Source organism: Lissotriton helveticus, chromosome 5_1, assembly GCF_964261635.1.
Source record: "Lissotriton helveticus chromosome 5_1, aLisHel1.1, whole genome shotgun sequence".
NCBI classification, from domain to species: domain Eukaryota; kingdom Metazoa; phylum Chordata; class Amphibia; order Caudata; family Salamandridae; genus Lissotriton; species Lissotriton helveticus.
The window spans coordinates 2,023,907,968-2,023,929,455 of NC_136065.1; the positions used below are offsets into that span (position 1 = coordinate 2,023,907,968).

Genomic DNA, 21,488 nt, shown 5'->3' on the forward strand with positions numbered 1-21,488 from the left:
TAGGACAATTCCACAGGACACTGCTAGAAACGGTCGTGAACCTCGCCAGCTCAGCTTCCAACTTCACCATATTGGGAGATCTGAACCTCCATTTCGACAATCCACACGACACGATAGCTGCGGATCTGACCCAAGACCTAGAGACATGCGAAATGGTTCAAAGAATTCAAAAGCCCACACATATAAAGGGACACTTGCTTGACCCTATTTTTTCCAATATCATCGATTTAATTACCTTACACCCGAACCCCGTCCCATGGTCAGACCATTTCATCTTACCCTTCACCTGGATTGTCCCTCCCCCAGCCCCGGTTAAACCTTTTAGTACTAAACAGACAAGACACTGGTCCAAACTCAAGATAAATGAATGGTCGGAAGCACTAAGGATCACCTTACCGTCCACTAATCCGGACATCAATATAGCGAACTCAGAGTTCAACCAATCGATAGAGAACTCACTGGACGCCACTCTACCCAGGAAATCCGTAACTCAAAAAAGGGGATCTATCAATCATCCTTGGTTTAGTCCAGAGCTCCGAAAACTTAAACAGAGCTGCAAAAAAGAGGAGAGACTATAGAGGAAAGACTTCGATCTAGAGACAAAAACTAAATATAGAGCCTCCATCAAAGCCTATAAAGCTGTGCTAAAAGCCACAAAAACAGCTTTCTACGCCGAGAAAATTATTGCATCCCCCAACTCATCGAAAGAGATCTTCAGAATTTTCAAAACTCTGCTGAAACCCCCTGACTCCCCCCTGGCCCCACAAGCATCTGGGCCTCGCTGTGAAGAACTGGCACTCTTCTTCCACACTAAAATTCAAAACATTCTTCTGTCCCTCCCACCTATCACCACCCACGATTCACCTCTGCTACCTAAACCCCTCCCCCAAGGTTCCTCCCCCGAACTCTCTTCTTTCGCTCCGCTCACTAAGGAATTGTTACCCTCCCTTCTCAACTCAATTAAAAGCGGCTCCCCCCTTGACCCTGTCCCAATTAACACCTTGAAGCTAGTCCTGCCAATCATGGAGTCTCCAGTTATCAACCTGATTAACATCTCGATTGAAACAGGCACAGTCCCACGGGACTGGAAAATGGCCATGGTCAAACCGCTGTTAAAAAAAACCAACCTTGACCCTGGAGACCTATCCAATTACCGCCCCATCTCCCTTCTCCCGGGCATCAGTAAATTGGCAGAAAAATTTATAAATCATCAACTGTCTTCATTCCTGGAAGCCTCCAATTTACTCCATGCCTCTCAAACAGGCTTCCGCCCGAGTCAAGGGACGGAGACGGCACTCCTCAAGGTGGTGGAAGAGTCTAGGAGGATCCTGGACACAGGTGGCAATGTGGCCATCATCCTCCTAGACCTCAGCACCGCTTTTGATACGGTAAGTCACCGTATCCTTCTAGCCCGCCTAAATGAAATCGGAGTTTCGGGAAAAGCTCTTTCTTGGCTTGAATCCTTTCTCTGCGAGAGGTATTTTAAAGTATTTGAAGGAGACTGTCACTCCTCGCCACTACCCCTGCAGTGTGGGGTTCCACAGGGCTCCTCCCTTAGCCCCACACTTTTTAATGTATATATGTTCCCCTTGGCTGAGATAGTGGCTCCTTATGGAATTGAACTCATCAGCTATGCTGATGACACTCAGCTCGTGGTTTCCCTGAATCAGGCTGATCTGTCCCACACAAGTCTGAGTGACTGTCTTGAAGAGGTATCAAAGTGGATGGGCCTGTCCCAGCTAAAACTTAATAACCAAAAGACCGAATTGATGTTACTGGGCAGGAAGGCTTCATTCAACTCCCCCACTCTATGGCCCCCCTCTATGGGTGCCAGTCCAACTCCATAAAGCGTGATCAAGAGCCTGGGCTTCTGGTTAGACGATGATCTTACATTCAAAGCACAAGCCAGAAAAACTGCGGCTACCTGCTTTGGTTTGCTAAAATCTACACGTAAAATCCTCCCTCAACTTCCTGACAGAGCTAAAAAAATCTTGGTCCTAGCCATGATTTTGTCAAGGCTGGACTACGGTAACGTGCTCTACCTGGGAGCTCCGGTCTCTGTGATCCAGAAACTACAGGTAGTGCAGAATTCTGCTGCTAGATTGCTGACGAGCACTAACTACCGCTCATCAGCCAAGCCAGCGCTGAGATCACTCCACTGGTTACCTATAAAAGAACGGGTACACTTCAAAGCCCTATGCATTGCCCATAAAAATCTGCAGGGCAAAGGCCCCCCGATCCTTGCCAATCTGATCAAACCACACAAAATCACCAGAAACCTCTGTTCCAACGATCTTAACCTGGCACGAGTCAGTAGAATCAACAAGGCTCGTACGGGTGGTCGTCTCTTCTCTTACAACTCCTCAAAGTTGTGGAACTCTCTGCCCCTCCCTCTTCATCAGGAGCCTAATCATCTCTCCTTTCGTAAAAAAATAAAACCTTGGCTCTTTCCTATAAACTAATGATTCCTCACCCCGTCCACCTCTGACCCTTTCTTGTCAAAGCTGCAAGCACTGGGATGCCTCCGGGTAGCCATGCGCTATAAAAGAGTTATTTCATTTCATTTAATTTCATTTCACTTCCCTGGAAACGAGCCGCAAATCCCCAGTGAGAGGCAAGTGAAGTAAGCACTTTCGCCAGCAGTCTAGCTTCTCAGGCATGGGCTTCATGCACTGGTCTAACAACTAATAAAGTTTGTGGGTAGAATTTTAACCATCATTTTTCACTCATGTTGGAACTCTGCACCTCATGCACAACTCTACTGACCCAGCTCCTCATGAGAACAGTTCACGCCGAACCACCAGGCAAAGCATCTAACAGAAGGAAACACGAGCAACCGCAACCCTACACTTGTTTCGGCCTCATCAATGAGAAACAGCTTGGATGGGGCCCTTGGGCACTTGCTATTCAAACAATATACAAATGATAATGAAAGGAATACTTGCAAATCGTCTAACCAAAGACAATCACTCAGAGCAGCATTCCAACTCATAATTTTTCTCACTGCAGCACTCTAGACAGAGGCCTGCCTCATGCAAATCAGTACCGACCCTGCTCCTCAATGGAACTGCCCATTGTAAATGGTGAGCCTGTGCTTTTGTTTAAAGAATACCTTTGCAATTGATTCCTTATTCATCATCAGCTTCTTGTATGAAAACTATTGCTGTTAGTTCTTCCATCTTTACTCAACAAAGCACTCATTTTATCAACAATGACCAGAAAGAAACTTCAATGCACCTCGATGGTGGTGCATTCATGTAAGACACCAGTAGCAAATGAACAGACCACAAATGTGAAAATATGCCATGGATTGTGTATATGATGTCCACTTACTTCTCAACTGCAGAATCTAACTCATTTGGAAAAATGGAGGCCAGAGAAGGAATGGTGATTTATCCTTTTTAAGTAGCTCACTTAAGGGTGTGATGCAGAATTGTAATCTGTCATTACCCTGAATATGGTGTTGCTCTGATCTTTATCAATTTTTATGACCGGATGGAATGTTTTCAGCATATGTGCTGTAGCTCACATGCTTTGCACACTCCTGCCTTCTACTTTTGGGCACGGACATTGCAAATTATTATTCTTGTAACCTGGTATTTTAGTTTCAAGATGACTCAAGATCCTTCCCCCTAAATTCCCAATGCACTAGGACATAGACTTCATCAAAACAAAAATCCTCCCATTGGGTTTGGCGTAATTTTCAGAGCTCCAGGACTGATCTGTAAAGATTCAAGATCTGAAATGCATATTTAAATTCTAAATGAAGGTACTTGGCACTTACATATGAAGCGCACAAGATCTAGGAATTACAATATGATACATAACCGTCACTTTTCTTGTCATATTTCCAATTAACACAACAATTCTGTCGTGTTTAATTTAGCATGTATGTTGAAAGAGTTTACCATGTGCAAACTTCCAAAAAGGAAAGGTTGAATATATACGACTACTATCTTTGGTGCTGACTACCCACTTGAAGACAAAATAAGGGATTTATATGTGAAAAAACAGGGACCCCCTGATGAGGATATAGTTCCTTGGTCAGGGCAAACAATTATTGAAAATATATCACACCCAGGCAACAAACAAGGACTTGCAAAATCAGAAAGTAAAACTGTATTCATAAAAAATGATAAAGGACTGACAACAATATAGAAAATACATTTTAATACATTTGATAAAATAACATCATGAAGCAGTTCATTGACACGATAATTGATTTAAAAGACAGTTAAAAATATATATTCCTTTAGGTAAATATCTTATTGATACATGTATTATGCATAGAAAAATCCCTTTGACATTGAAGATGGTTTTGCGTCTACGCGTTTCGACACGATAGCTGTGTCTTCCTCAGGACATTACCATCATTATTCTGATTCTTTATGCTTTTCATATGACTGCTCAGAGGACAATCGTGCCGCAGGTATCGGCTATAGATATCCGGACCAGAAGGTTACTGACAAGAGGAGCTAATCATGACAGATTACCAGAGGCGTTATCGAAGGCTCGTTATCACTTGCTAAGTAGATAAGAATGGATAATATTTATGGGATGCAGTCATCTATAATTGCTCAAGGCGTGCGATAATGGAAAAAGTATTCCAGGCACCTGGTTTTTTGTGTTAAGCCGTGCAGTGGTTGAGCAATCTAAGGACGCAAAGGTCTCTTGTAAACGGCCCGGGTATGTTATTAGCGTTCACCAGACTCGATTTATCTGTATGTAGATACTTGCTGGTCATTAAAATGGCACCTCGCGTTTCGTCGGGATGAATCAAAATAAGGGATTTACACACAATTTAATAACTCACAATAGTATATAATTTAGCATTGTGCTCCGCGTTTCTAGACAACACATTTGAGATGTCATCAATGATGTCATACAGATTTCATGAGTGAAGTCATGTTTGAGGTCCTGAGCAGTGCATGGTGGGGCACAAGTTGTAGTTAGCACTGATAGCTATATTTGTTGAATTTATGTGTCTTTTAAATTTAAAATATTACTTTCTGACTGAAAGTTTCACCTAACTATAAAGTTACTTTAACCTCTGTTTGTCTGAGTGAATTTCTGAGGTTTTTTTAATGCAAAAGAATATTGTTATTATTTCTAACTATAACTTTAACTTATGCTACACGTTTTTTTTGTCAATTTCTATGTTTTTATTAAGATAAAGTAATATTTTATTATCTTTCAAAACGCCAACCCATGTGGCCTGTGTCTAACTCCCCGAGACAAGCCAACCACACACTCCACACAGCCTTGTGGCATGCGCAGCACGCATTTAGTCTTCAGGTACTGGATTTATTCAGGCAAGGCCCTGCTTGCAACCCCCGCAAGCAGTGAACACCCCACTGTACACAGCTCTCTTGCATGCTCAGCATGCGGTTGGTCCCTGCAGCCACCCCACAACAAATATGAAAAATAAACATGAAAAATATTTGCTGCTGCCCCTGCCTCTTTTACGGGCATCACAATATATTATGTTAAAATGCCCCAGGCCATTATGGGGCACAACAAAAGATTAATACATGTGTGGCTCCTGCTGCTCTTTTTTTTTATTCATTTCTATTTTTAATAGTGGTAAGGGGAGCATGTGTCCTTCTCCCCAAACCAGTACTCTCCCCAGGGACCCCATCCCTTGGGGAACATTATTTTTCATGAGGGGGGCATGCAGCCTCCTCCACTAGCTTCAAAAGCCCCCGGGCCCCCACCCCCCAGGGCCAACATTTGTTTAAAGGATTGGGCAAGTAAACACTGTCCTAGAGGTGTACTCCGCGGACACAGACATTGAGTCAGGTCCCAGGGGATGGGATGTCGGAGGCCATAATCGGCTTGAGTAGGGAGCCCACGCCTCCTTTTCTTTCCTAAGTATGCCGGGCAACCAAAGGATGGAGTTTGAGGGGTTGTAACCGGATCAGGGAGTGGAATGCAAACACCCTCCCCATTCATAACTATCCTGGGCCCCAAGGCATGAGGTCCTCGACCTGTAATCGGCTTGTGGAGGAGGGCCTAAGCCCCCCTGCCCTCAAGAAATTCACCAGGCCCCAGGGGATGGGATCCCAGGGGGTGCAAATTGTCTTAGAGAGGGGGGCCCCATGCACATGAACTCGACCATCAAGATATATCAATATTCTGAAATCCTAATTTTCAAAATCTATTGAATGGATTCACACCAGATCTCATAAATCATTCTTTTTGGACAAAGATATAGCTAGCTTCCTGTTCCCGTTTTTGCACTATTGTATTCCCAAATAATCAATAGAAAATGCAGGAAGATTTTGCATTTTGGGTGACCAGCCTCCTTTTTCTTGGACCCTGAAACTTTCCAGGACAGACCTTATAAAAAAACAGCACTTTTTGGGACGGTTTTGTGAAGATTTGTCAAATGGTGCAAAACTTATTAGCAAACTAAAAAAGGCATTTTATATATATTGTATATATATGTATATATATATATATATATATACAATATATATAAAATGCCTTTTTTAGTTTGCTAATAAGTATATATATCTATAATATATATTTATTTATATATATATATATATATATATATATATGTCCAGAACCCCTCACAAAAATGAAAGGCAGAGGCCGCAATAGGGGAGCAAGGTGGAGATTCTTTATTCCAAGATTTTGCAGCAGCGGGCGTATGCATTTCGGCCCAGTGGCCTCGACAGCGCCCAGAGTGGAACAGGAAAGGGAGGTGAAATCTCATAGAAGTGTCCCAGCTAAAATAGTGAAAGTTCGCTCCGCCCCTGTCGGTGATCTGTATCACCTGTAGCAGTTCCTGGAGTATCGAAATGACTGCAAGACCCAGAATGCAGTTGTGAGTCAGGATTGGGCGTCCCAGTGGTTGTGCGAGCTTCAGGATTCAATGAGACCCTCTGCCGATGTCCTGCGCTGTCTGCTGGAATATATTATCTCCTCGGGCCCCCTGACTGCACAACCGTCTCATCCAGGGATCTGTTCGGCGGGGGCAAAAATGACAGTGCATCAAGCCCAGCGCGGAATACAATGATTCCGACACCGCTTCTTTTTCCGCCTGAATGAAGAGGTGGGTTTTGGTCTTTTCAATCTCTTGAAGTAGGAAGTATTTCTAACGAAATATCAGCGCCAGATTAGACCAATCCTTCTTGTGTGCAGGGACCTCTGCAAACGCCGCTGGCCGGCGTTGTGTAAATGTCCAGAACCCCTCACAAAAATGAAAGGCAGAGGCCGCAATAGGGGAGCAAGGTGGAGATTCTTTATTCCAAGATTTTGCAGCAGCGGGCGTATGCATTTCGGCCCAGTGGCCTCGTCAGCGCCCAGAGTGGAACAGGAAAGGGAGGTGAAATCTCATAGAAGTGTCCCAGCTAAAATAGTGAAAGTTCGCTCCGCCCCTGTCGGTGATCTGTATCACCTGTAGCAGTTCCTGGAGTATCGAAATGACTGCAAGACCCAGAATGCAGTTGTGAGTCAGGATTGGGCGTCCCAGTGGTTGTGCGAGCTTCAGGATTCAATGAGACCCTCTGCCGATGTCCTGCGCTGTCTGCTGGAATATATTATCTCCTCGGGCCCCCTGACTGCACAACCGTCTCATCCAGGGATCTGTTCGGCGGGGGCAAAAATGACAGTGCATCAAGCCCAGAGCGGAATACAATGATTCCGACACCGCTTCTTTTTCCGCCTGAATGAAGAGGTGGGTTTTGGTCTTTTCAATCTCTTGAAGTAGGAAGTATTTCTAACGAAATATCAGCGCCAGTTTAGACCAATCCTTCTTGTGTGCAGGGACCTCTGCAAACGCCGCTGGCCGGCGTTGTGTAAATGTCCAGAACCCCTCACAAAAATGAAAGGCAGAGGCCGCAATAGGGGAGCAAGGTGGAGATTCTTTATTCCAAGATTTTGCAGCAGCGGGCGTATGCATTTCGGCCCAGTGGCCTGGTCAGCGCCCAGAGTGGAACAGGAAAGGGAGGTGAAATCTCATAGAAGTGTCCCAGCTAAAATAGTGAAAGTTCGCTCCGCCCCTGTCGGTGATCTGTATCACCTGTAGCAGTTATATATATATATATATATATATATATACTACTATTATAAAGAGAGAACTGTGACCTTTGGGCCAGGTAAACTCGAAAACTACACCACCAATCCAAACACCCAATACATGTTTGAAAACGTTAGGACAAGCAGAAGGACATAGGCTATATAAAAAAAATATATACCTTATTTAATAAATTTACGATTAAAAAAAAAGTAGTCCCTTGGAAGTAGCGCCGGCTGGCCGCGACGTGCGTGCTGACATCAGCAGCGCAGGGAGGAGCGGCGTACAGGAGCCCGAGGAACAGCAGTGGACATGAGCTGCGGAGCAGTGGAGCGGTAAAATCAGCAGCGCAGGGAGGAGCGGAGGAAGAGGTAAGAGAAGCATCCGCGGGTGCGCACCGAGGGACGGGCGGGGGCCATGAACACTGAGTCCTCAAAAAGCCTTTTCCTCAAAGTCGGGACGTAGGGGGAAACAAAGCATGGGCAGAAGCGGCCAGGACCAACGACGGGCGGGGGCCATAAACACTGAGTGCTCAAAAAGCATTTTATTCAAAGTCGGGACGGCAGGGGAAACAAAGCGTGGGCAGAAGCGACCAGGACCAACAAAACGGCCGCTCTGCTGCGCCACTCCTGCTGCGATGCTGCCCCCAGCCCCCTTCTGCCCCGCGCAACGCCGGGGCGGGCTGCTAGTATATATATATATATCCATCAAACACCCCTCCTCCGAGAAGTAAGAGGCCACATGGGGGAACGTTTCTGAAGCTTTTAAAGAGGACACTGGGCATAATGCATGTTGGCGAGCCTTTCGCCTTCCTCAGATGCCTGTCCAAAACGTAGCAGAATTTCATCGCCACCTTTTACCACTCATGCTGCCCTCCCGTTAATTGGAGAGCTCTGCCCCACAATCGTCAAAATTGCACGCCTCCTGTAGTTTTGGAAATGTCGCTTACAGTTCCCATAGTTCTCCTTGCTGGTAGAGGCAGTGCGTGGGGAACCACATAATTGTCCCAACAAACAGAGGTAGATGTAAGTATTTTTCCAATGTAGGGCCGAGTTCTAGAATGCTGTCCTCTTGGCTTCATCGGGTCCCCACTGACGTTACAGCCTCTCTTGAAGAAGCCAGACGGGCCGTGGATCGGGATCAATGATTCCCTAATGAGGAAAATTGAATTTTGCCTTGTCATGTGTCCCTACGTGTTCCCCATTATATGTTATATGTGCATGATCGATATGCATATGTTCCCCCTTGACCGAATAAAGACGCAATTATAGTTGTGTCCAACGTTAGTATGCCAGTCATCCAGTCCTCGTGAAAGCAACGAGTATTAGGCCTATGGTGCCCACGTTTTACAGTGTGCACGTTAATTCATTGAGTAGTCCCCGTTTCTAGGCCTCATAAGGGCCCGGACACCAGATTCAAGCTCCAGTCTCCTGGAACCACTCCGAGGAGCGATGCAGCCCCTCCCGCATCCCTGACCCTTCGCTTACTTTCTGCCAAGCAGCGCGGTGCCCGGCCTGGCCTGCCTGCCTGTCTGCCAAGAATATGCTATGCCTCTAGTTATCAGTTCAGCTCCCCGGCTTCACATTCCTAAGCTAACGAACTGTATAACCATCTTCAGCTATAGGCTAGTCTTCCTGTCTCCATGCAAGAGAATTACTGAATTAATATTCATAGAAGATTCATAGCACACGCAATACATGTAGAATATATGCATGCACCAGCCTTAGTGTCAAGTAGCCTCTGCCCTGATAACTTTTAGATTCAATCAACATGTTCTCCAAACACCAGATACCAGATATGCTATAGGCACATGTCGTCCTGACATCCCAGACTTTAGTCTCCTCTTCTAGCGCAGAAGTCAGAGCCCCCAGTTCTCCCTAGTTACACGTCATGGCCCGTTTGCGCGCACCAGTAGGTTAAAGGTTCCAGCTGCCCAGGTAGCCCCCTCCATGTATCCACCCATTTATGACACTTCTGTGACGTTTTCATCACATGTCTACGTGTACGCCCTGTGCACGCCTTCTTTTCACGCCCATTTGTTCTTATCTTAAGTTTGTCACTTGTTACGCCTACTGTATTCAATGCAATTGTAATGTTCTCCTATATATACTATGTACTGTTGATGAGACGTTGCAGCTGCCATTCCATTCCATTGCATGCCATACCATGGTCTTTAGGCTCGAGCCATCCGATTAAAGCCATTTCCGACTCAGATTCCACGGATCCTGCCTCTTATTTATTGATCTATCTGTTTTGGTTAATGTATAGAAAAATAGTACCGGTAATTAATTATTTATTTACCACATAAATGGCGCCCGAATAGGAACGAGCCCCTTCCCCACGCGCCGGGGATGTAACGCAGGCCCCCTGACCCTTCTACAGCCGTGACGGACCTCTACTGCGCACCGGCAGATATTTCTGTTCAAGTCTCCCTCAGGCCCACGGAGGAGACGGAGACTGCGGTCCGGCATCCAGACGAGGCGGTGAGGAAGGCGGGTCGTTCCGACCAGAGCCCAAGTCGAGAGAGCAAGGTCCGAGGTATCCAGAGGCCCACCTGTAACCGAAGCCCGAAGCGCATGCGTAGTGCGTAGCAGTAACCAGACGTCGTAGCAGTCTAGTCCAGTCCGAGGCCTTCAGTTTGCTTCCCGGTGAGTACCGTTGCTGGGGGTATCTAGACGGGTGTTCATTAATTTGTGCGCGGTCCGACGGGTTTGGGTACACAGATCCGGTCCGACGTGTTCACCTAGGTGGATACGGTATGACCTGTCTCTTTAAGAGACCGGTATGTTCTGTACTGTTTTAGCAGTGCATCCAGTAATTCTAGTAAGTCCGTTCTCGAGAAATTCAAGTATTGTGTTTTCAATGTATCAGGTAATATTCTGTTATTTAATGTGTTCTTGATGTCGTGGTATGAATGATTGTTTTGCTATTTATTACTGTGTTCATTGTGTATTGTGTTCAAGTTCAGGTACGGTTCAAATATGCCGCTGTTTTCGAAGTTACGTCAGATAAAAACCAGAAAAGGGTTACTCGAAGAATCAGTTCCTGTCCCTCCTAGGGACAGTCCTGGACATTTCATGTATCACAAGCATGGCTTAGATGCCATACTGTATCTAGATTTATGGGTTGATTACACCAAGAATCTCGAAGAGAAATATAGATGGCCTGTTTCAGGTACATGGGATGCCGAGTGCATCATGCGAGTAGAAGAAGCATTATGGAAAAAGAAAGCCAGACAGTCCCAGAAAGATGCCATAGAGTTATGGCGTAAAGAATCTCATAAAAGAACCGAGAAAGAATTCAGGAAAGCAGAATTAAGTAGGGAATCCTCAAAAAAAGCCCAAGAAAGGGAATTAATCGAAGAAGGTGAACGAGTTAGAGCAGAACAGTCAGACAGACAGAGAAATGCCCTTATTAAAGGTATGTATCCTCTTCTCGCCGAGGGTTTACCGAAGGCGACCCCGGAAGCACTCCATAATTTACCGCCACCATTGGTCCCGACTAAGCTGCGTCATAAACCGACTGCAGACGAAATTTTTCTTTCTTCCTATTTAGACGACACTGTCCCAGAATATGCTAATACAGATCGTACCCCGCCAGTCCAAGTTCAAGTCCAGCCCCCTGTTAATAATGTAATTCCTGTGCCTCCAGTCGTTGGTCCTGTCCATGCGCCAGTCCCCCAGGATCAACCCACATTACGTATCCCTACTGTACCAGTCATGTTACCAGCAGCAGCACACCCAGTATTAATTGACGATTCCAGTTCAGGAGGGGCAGGGGGAGGTGCTCCTACCACCCCGCCTCAAACAAAGCGCCTGACGCTGAGAGATGCAGCATTACAGCGTACGCCAAAAGTGGCTACGTTTGACGCCCTCAAGAAGTTCCTTACTGATTGTAGATATGATCCAGTGCCAGGCGAAGATCACATGATATTATACTCCGTACGTTTACGACGAGTTGCAAACTTCTTGATCACCATATCAGATATGAAAGAACATTTAGACAGAATATATCATTTTATCCGAACAGGGGAGAACCCAGAAAGTATTCACGAAGCTATGGCACACAGGAAAGTCGAGATTCAAGGCATGATTCTGCAATTTCTGATAAATTGTTTAATAGGAGAACAGGATCGTCCTGATAAAAGTCCAGAAGAGATGAAAGTTCTGACAAAATGGAGTGACAATATAGCAGACGGAAAACACAAGACACAAAATTGTATAGAAACCATGTACAGAAAGATCCGGAAAGAAATTATAAGTATACATCAAAAGGAGAAAGCAAGAATAGTAGCAGACAAAGAGAATGATTCTTTAGACGAAGATGTAGACACCGAGAATCCCAGCAGAATAGCGTATGTAGGTAGAACGAGACTTTCCGATAGACACACACGCCTAGATTACAAGAAAGCTTTTCCTCCTCCCGTACCAGAACAGTGTTCTCTTGAACAAATATTTCAGGCTACAGATAAAGTTCTGAAATTACGAATAGGTTACAGTGAACTTAGTACCATGCATGAACAAGAACTAGCCCGATCAGCAGTCCGATGGGTTAGTGATTCTGCCACGTTTCCAGACGAAGTAGTGGCTCAAATGTTTCTGAAATTGCCCCCAGCCGAGCAGCGACTGGTGGGTATGTACATGATCCAGCACCTCATTACACTGTACGAGAGTCAGCATTCTGATCCAGGTCCCTTATATAATGTATTGAACGAGTTACTCTCAAGCAGATGGAAAGGTCTAGGTACCGATTTAATTAGTGTCATTCTAGAACAGCGCCATAAATACAGAACGTTCCTGACTCCGCATTTTGTTCCTGTTTCACCTCCGTTCTACATAGACAGACAGAATCCATTACGAGAAGTGCATCCAGTTAAGGGAGAGGGGGGTAATCTCGAACGAGTATTTGATTACATCCCTATCACGAAAATAGAACTACTAGAAATGAAAAAGTTAATACCCTGTCACGATAAAGATCCAGCAGGGTTCCACCGAGAATTAAAAGACATGCTCCGTATGGGAGAATACACGTATCCGGATATCATCAAAATGTTAAAGGTCCTGTTGCCTGCGGGCATATATGAAAAACTCAAAGAAAAAGAATGGGAGGTGGGAGAGAAAAAGATAGATTGGACCGCGTTAGAGACCGAAGATAATGCACGAGTCCCAGGTACTGGTCTTGGGGATAAAGCCAAAGAGTTGCCCGAACTGTTAATACAGGTCTTGCCAAGATTACTAGCCACGAAAAAGGAAGATTGGGATGCCATCTCAGCCTGTAAACAGAAACAAGACGAAGACACTAGTGATTTTTATTCCAGATTTGAGAAATGTTTCATTATTAATAGCGGTCTGAAAACAAGTAGTGAATCGTATCCACATCTTTTTGTTACCAAACTAGTTGAGAATTCTTTACCGCAAGTTAAAAATAGAGTATTGAAAGTCGAAAGTACTTGGCAAGCTAATACCCCATCTCAAATGCTCCAGATGCTACAATATCACCAGAACAGAATCAGGGAAGAGCAAGAACACGAATGGAGACATATGAAAGACACGAAAATGAAAGTACTAGTTGCACAGTCTGTTCCACAAGACAGTCAGAAGAGGGGTACGAATCAGACTAGTCATTCTGCAGCTCCTGTTAAAGGGACCTGCAATTACTGTAAGCAGCCAGGTCATTATATAAACGAATGTGCAGTTCTGAAACACAACATAGCTACAGGTAAGACAAAAGAGAGACCATGTCCTCCTAGACAAGAACAAGTTCCGCAGAATTCCCAGCCGCCGCAGAACGCACAACAGACAGTTACAGTACCGCAGCCTATAGCTGCCACACAACACGTTACACAACAGATGTACCAGTACGCACAGTCAGATTATCCAGAATATCAGCAGTATTCATGAAACAGCCTAGAGAGGGAGGTTGGCTTGCCTCTCATCGAAGTTCCTGTAGATCAAGAGGGTCCCTATGTACACAGTCAAGTATTAGGGAAAGACAGAAAGTTTCTGATTGATACAGGGGCAAGTAGGACTACCATCAGTCATGACGAGGTTCCAGGGGCTCCACTCTCAGGCTCAAGAAACGTTTCCCTGGGATTTTCAGGAAAGCCTATTGTTAATGAAATATCGAAACCAGTTTCCCTAGAAGTTGGTCCATTGTCCCGAACTACAGATTTGTTACTCACGAAATCCTGTCCTGAAAATTTACTGGGTATTAAAACATTGAAAGAGTTAGGTGCAGTTATATGCTGCTCTCCAGAAGGAGTGAGATTGTTTTTACGTGATTTTAAAGGTCATTACGTGTTACGAGATTTTGATCCGAGGTTACAGAATGTACCACAGCATTTATGGGCGCAAGGTCCAACTGATGTAGGTTGTATGCACATTACACCCTATCGTGTTACTCTGAAACAAGGTGTTGTATTACCACGAATCCGACAGTACAAATTGCCACCTGAGGCTGTAGCAGCCTTATCAAAAATTATTGACGAGCTCATTGCTCAAGGAGTGGTTGTAGAAACTGACTCCAATGTATGTAATTCCCCCATCATTCCGATTCTTAAACGTACTGATCCAAATGCACCTCCAGTTTATCGATTAGTGATTGACCTTCGGGAACTTAATAAATGTATCATACCCCAGTACCCAGTGGTTCCAGATATCTCTTCCCTGTTGACTGCCATTGATTCTGAAGCAGAGTTCTTTACTGTTATTGATCTCAAGAACGCATTCTTTAGTGTCCCCATTCATCCAGACAGCCAGTTCCTTTTCGGATTCTGTTTAAATGGAAGAAGCTATAAATTCACACGAGCTCCTCAAGGTTTCACAGAAAGTCCTAGCATTTACAGTCAAGCACTTAAAAGACAACTAGACAGTATTCACATGCCAACTGACACTGCCCTGCTCCAGTATGTCGATGATCTATTGATCACAGCCCGTACAGAACGTGACTGCGAACGTGCGTCACTGACAGTCTTGTATTTTCTGGCCGAGATGGGGCACAAGGTGTCCCCTTCGAAGTTACAATTCTGTGTCCAGCAAGTGGTATACCTTGGACACTTACTGTCCAAGAGGGGTAGACAGTTGACACCAGACCGTATCCAGTTAATAGCACATCTTCCACAGCCCAAGACACAGAAGGAGGTACGAGCTTTTATCGGCCTCACTTCTTACTACAGACAATGGATTCCTCAGTATGCATATCTAGCTAAACCACTGATACAGTTAACAACACAGGAGGCAGCGACATCGACTGTCCTCCCTTGGACCCAGGAACATACACTTGTTTTCAATGAATTAAAGAAAGCTTTATGTAATGCACCTGTACTAGCGACACCAAACTACAGTAAGCCTTTTACACTTTTTGTTACTGAACGTGATGGTACAGCATTGTCTGTTCTTACTCAAGATCAAGCAGGACAACACAAGCCTTGTGCTTATTTTTCTAACACATTAGATCCAGTAGCCCAGGCTTTGCCTGCGTGCCTCAAGTCAGTTGCAGCCACAGCTCTAGCTATCAGACAAAGTGATTCCATAGTGTTAGGACACTCCCTGAAAGTACAAGTTCCACACTCCGTGGAAGTTCTTTTAAACCGAACACAGACTCAGCACTTGACAATTGCACGATTAACAGGTTATGAACTGACACTGTTTCAGCCACACATAGAAATCAGACGCTGCAATATTTTAAATCCGGCTACACTGTTACCCTCGACTGTTCCAAACCCTGCCACACATGACTGTGTGGAAGTTATTAACATCATGACAAAGCCAAGACAAGACTTGACAGACATTGCATTACCTGATCCCGACCTGACACTTTATGTGGATGGTTCATGTATGAGAACAAGTACAGGAGAACTAGTCGCCGCGTATGCAGTGACTACTGAAACTGAAGTTATAGAAACACATCATATTGACACCCTGTCTGCTCAAGCAGCAGAGTCATCGCTCTGACCCAAGCCTGCATACGAGCCAAGAACCTGAAAGTAAACATATACACAGATTCACGTTATGCATTCGGAGTCGTACACGACTTTGGAGTACTCTGGCAAGAAAGAGGTTTCATGACCTCTCATGGAGCCAAGATTCAGCATGGCCCCCTCATTCAAGCTCTGTTAGAAGCAATACATTTACCGAAAGCCATTGCTGTTATGAAGTGCAAAGCACACACGAAAGCCACTGACACCATTTCTCAAGGTAACGATCTAGCAGATCGAACAGCCAAGCTTACAGCTCAGACTCCAGACATTCCAGTTAACACGACAAAGACAGATATTCTAGATCAGACTACTTGTATGACAGTTAAAGACCCTACACGAGATGTACTAGACATACAGTCACATGTTACTCCCGAAGAAATCAAGAAATGGTCTGAACAAGGAGGGGTCCAGACAGATCAGGGATGGTTGACGAAGGGAAAAGCCACATGGTTTCTCCCCGACTCTATGGTTCAAGTTATTATTAACACCGCACATAGTCCAGCACATTTAGGAGAGAAAGCCATGATAGACAGCATCCAGAATATTTGGTTTAACAAGCATTTACGAGCAGCAGCCAAACAGAAAGTACGTACCTGCATGATATGTTGTCAGTTCAATCCAGGTAAAGGTGTTCCGGTGGAACAAGGTGGATTCCATCCTCCTGACCACCCTTTTGAAGTCCTCCAGATGGATTATGTTCAGATGGATCGATGCCGAGGTTTCAAGTATGTCCTCGTAGTTGTATGCGCTTTGTCCAGATGGACAGAAGCATATCCAGTCCCAGATTACACTGCCACGACCACAGCCAGGCAGTTGGTTCGTGAGTATTTTCCCCGCTATGGTTTACCTAGGGTCGTGTATTCAGATAACGGCCAGCCATTCTCATCCGAACTCATGAAACAAGTATCTCTTCTATTAGGGTACCAGTGGAAGTTCCATTGCGTACGACATCCCGAGGCAGCTGGCCTCGTCGAGAGACATAATCAGACTCTGAAAATCCGCATTGCCAAGGTTTGCGCAGAAAAAGGCGTAGATTGGATGGTAGCTCTGCCAGTCGCCCTTTTTTATATGAGAATGGTCGCTCACTCCCGTTCAGGTCTGTCCCCTTTTGAGGTTATTTTCGGTCGCCCCCCGAACATGTGGGGTACACCAATGCCCCGTAAAATTACAGATGTTGACAGTAATATGCTGACAGATTACCTGGCTTCCTTGATGTCTACACTACTCTCTTGTCGTTCACAGGTCGCTGCTGCCTTTCCAGACAACACCCAGGTGAAACCGCACGAGGTCGTCCCAGGCGATTTAGTGTTGATCCGAAATTTCGATCGTTCAAGTCCGCTGGAGCCCCGCTGGAAAGAACCGAAGCTTGTTTTGATGACTACAAGGACAGCAATCAAGGTGGAGGGCCGCAAAGGCTGGATTCATTCCAGTCACGTGAAACGATTTCATGGACTCCGTCCAAAGACTTTTTTCAAAGACTGCCCCGTTCTCAAGGACTGCCCAGATACTGACTCTAAACTCCCCCTGTTAGAGAAAACTCCGCAGCAGGAGTAGAAAATAAAACTGAGGTCTAGCAAGTCAGACAGTTTAATTGTTTAAGTCCCTCTCGGGTGAAGCGGTTAGACAGGTTCCTGACATGTATGAGATAGACCCCCATAGTGAGAGAGTTAGTCGAAACTCCAAGAAAATACGTTATTGTAAGAATTTGCGCAGTCGATGCGTAATTACGTTATTGTTTATGTTATTTCTGAGTCTTACGGTTACATGCATAAGTTATGTTTTACATGTATATTTTCCTCCTATTGATTCACATGTACATTTGTCTTCTAATAATACAGTAGAGCACACCTTTAGTGAACTACCTCCTCACGAGTTATCCTACAGACTTGCCATGCGCAACAATACTTTTATCCGAATGTTACACTATTCACACCAGACTAGCAATGCCACTAATTGTTGGGTGTGTGGTCGACTCCCCCCTTTCCAGACACCGAAGGGAGTTCTGCCACTCTTTCCCTATCCGTTTTCACACAATGGTTCGTGTGGAGCATGGTTTACGATAACGTCATCCACAGACGATAAGTCCCTTTTGAATAGAACATGTTTCCCAGACAAGGAAGGACTTTCCCATAGAACAGGGTTAGATCTAGAAAATGAAGTATATGATTTAGGTAATTATTCCTCGAATTTCATGGTTTTGAATGTTCAGTCTGAGACTACTCCAGATTTGCCTGCTATTACAGTACTACCAGTGAAAGGCGAATTATGTGTCAGAAAGAATGGTTCAGTACATCTAGGACATAGTGATTGTACTACGGTGGTCGAGTATAGTGACAGTGGGAAATCTAATTTCAAAGCCTCACGTCATTCATATTTTGTATGTGGTCAGACTGCATATGTACGTCTGCCCCTCGATTGGGATGGAACATATTACATTGCCTTCCTACTGCCACCAGTTTTTCTAGCCCCATCCGATTATCACAGAAATACACATCTAGTACACGTTAGACATAGAAGGGAGACTGAGTCCCCAATTGTCGATCAAACTGAAACTGCCTTAGAACAGTATCAAGACTTCAATAAAGGTTTCTTTTTCTTCATAGGTCCTGTCCAGAATAGTAAGCTAATACGTAGGTTAACCAGAACCCTTGAAGCAGTAGTGAATGAGACTACTTCCGCTCTAGGTAACTTAACTGAAGAACAATCTGCTATGAGATTTGTCGTGCTTCAAAATCGTCTCGTCCTTGACGTCATACTGGCCGATAGGGGCGGAGCTTGTAGAGTCATCGGATCTAGTTGTTGCATTTTCATTCCTAATAACGCACCGTCTGTTTATTCAGCTATAGCCAGACTTCATAAAATTGCCCATCAGTTACACCAGAATCCAGGCAACTGGACATGGTCCGGTTGGCTCTGGAGTATAATATCTGCCTGGGGATGGAAAGTATTGTCATTCCTAGGAATAGTAGTCATGATTATATTCAGTTGTTGTTTATGTTTACAATGTGGCCCTGCGATTTGCGGCTTGTGCGCTACCTCTTGTATTCCTAGTCCTAAGTCCCATTCCAAGAAGATTCGAGACGAGCAAATGATGCTCTATGAACAGATAGATGGTATCATGAATATTGATGTTTCCTGATGGGAACGTAGGGCACAAGGAGGGAATGAGGAAAATTGAATTTTGCCTTGTCATGTGTCCCTACGTGTTCCCCATTATATGTTATATGTGCATGATCGATATGCATATGTTCCCCCTTGACCGAATAAAGACGCAATTATAGTTGTGTCCAACGTTAGTATGCCAGTCATCCAGTCCTCGTGAAAGCAACGAGTATTAGGCCTATGGTGCCCACGTTTTACAGTGTGCACGTTAATTCATCGAGTAGTCCCCGTTTCTAGGCCTCATAAGGGCCCGGACACCAGATTCAAGCTCCAGTCTCCTGGAACCACTCCGAGGAGCGATGCAGCCCCTCCCGCATCCCTGAACCTTCGCTTACTTTCTGCCAAGCAGCGCGGTGCCCGGCCTGGCCTGCCTGCCTGTCTGCCAAGAATATGTTATGCCTCTAGTTATCAGTTCAGCTCCCCGGCTTCACATTCCTAAGCTAACGAACTGTATAAACATCTTCAGCTATAGTCTAGTCTTCCTGTCTCCATGCAAGAGAATTACTGAATTAATATTCATAGAAGATTTATAGCACACGCAATACATGTAGAATATATGCATGCACCAGCCTTAGTGTCAAGTAGCCTCTGCCCTGATAACTTTTAGATTCAATCAACATGTTCTCCAAACACCAGATACCAGATATGCTATAGGCACATGTCGTCCTGACATCCCAGACTTTAGTCTCCTCTTCTAGCGCAGAAGTCAGAGCCCCCAGTTCTCCCTAGTTACACGTCATGGCCCGTTTGCGCGCACCAGTAGGTTAAAGGTTCCAGCTGCCCAGGTAGCCCCCTCTATGTATCCACCCATTTATGACACTTCTGTGACGTTTTCATCACATGTCTACGTGTACGCCCTGTGCACGCCTTCTTTTCACGCCCATTTGTTCTTATCTTACGTTTGTCACTTGTTACGCCTACTGTATTCAATGCAATTGTAATGTTCTCCTATATATACTATGTACTGTTGATGAGACTTTGCAGCTGCCATTCCATTCCATTGCATGCCATACCATGGTCTTTAGGCTCGAGCCATCCGATTAAAGCCATTTCTGACTCAGATTCCACGGATCCTGCCTCTTATTTATTGAGCTATCTGTTTTGGTTAATGTATAGAAAAATAGTACCGGTAATTAATTATTTATTTACCACACTTCCCCTCGTACAGTGAGGAGCTGCTCCTGGTAGCAGCCCTGTCCCTTTTCCCGCAAGCTGAGGCGGGCCGGAGTTTACCAATCCCTTGGTCAGAAGATTTCAGCAGCAGCTAACTCTGGCCACTTGATGGAACGGGCCCCTTTAAACCCGCCACTGGCCCGCGTGTAAAATATCCAACAAACACCCCTCCATCGAGAAGTAAGAGGCCACATGGGGGAACCTTTCTGATGCTTTTATTGATACTAAGGGGCCCATTAGAATGTAAGGCGGATCGCCACCGCCCGCATGGCGGTGGCAATCTGCCCTAAATCCTAGACCGCCCGCCACCCATTTCCCCGTCACATTAGTATGGTAGGGGGGACCGCGGCGGATGGGAAAACCGTTCGCCGCTTTTCCACCTGGTCGACAAGTCGACCGGGCGGAAAAGGGTTTCATATGGTGGCCGTGTCTGCTAGACACCGCCATCCATATCAGGATGCAGGTGGGAGGGAGCCTTTCCGTGGCGGCAACAGGAATGCGTTTTTTGAGTTTGGGGTCCCGTTGCGGGCCCCCAGGATGTTGGGGGGGCACATGGGGGGTACATATGGTACCCCCTTCATGTCCATGTACAACAAGGCAGGCACCACGTGGTGCATGCCACGTTGTGCATTCACATGCAGGACATGCATTTTTGGCACTGCGGCTGGAGGTGCTGAAAGCACCGCCCGCCGCAATGTTAAAAATGGAGGATGCGCCCGCCAGTGTGGAGGACGCATCCTAATGTCACTCACGGGACCCGGGCACGTATGGCGGGCGGTCCCTTTTAGCGTGAGGATGGCGGGCGGACATCCTAATGATGCCTTAGGTATACATATACTTTTTTTTACTCCAAATCCTCCGCTATTGGCAGAAAGTACTTGTGCACACCAGCATGCTAAATAAGGTTTTAATGGCTTAAAAAATGACGCGTTTCGGCTTGCGCCTTGCTCACGCTCTTAGTTACAGAGACTTTACCTTTTCCCACCCTAAACTTCTCTTTACCTCCATTTACCTCTATCCACCCCTGCACCCTAAAATTACCCTTACCTGTCATTAACTCTACCCACTCCTAAACCTTAAAATCATCCTTACCTCCCTATACTTCTACCCACCGCATAAACCTATAATTACCCTTAACACTCTTTACCTCTA

General features: G+C 45.3%; 1 protein-coding gene across 1 annotated transcript in view; it reads right to left on the reverse strand.

Moving 5' to 3' along the window:
- The window catches only part of LOC144756199 (E3 ubiquitin-protein ligase TRIM39-like), a 363,500-nt gene that overhangs the window by 96,838 nt on the left and 245,174 nt on the right, over nt 1–21,488 (reverse strand). The window lies entirely within an intron of this gene.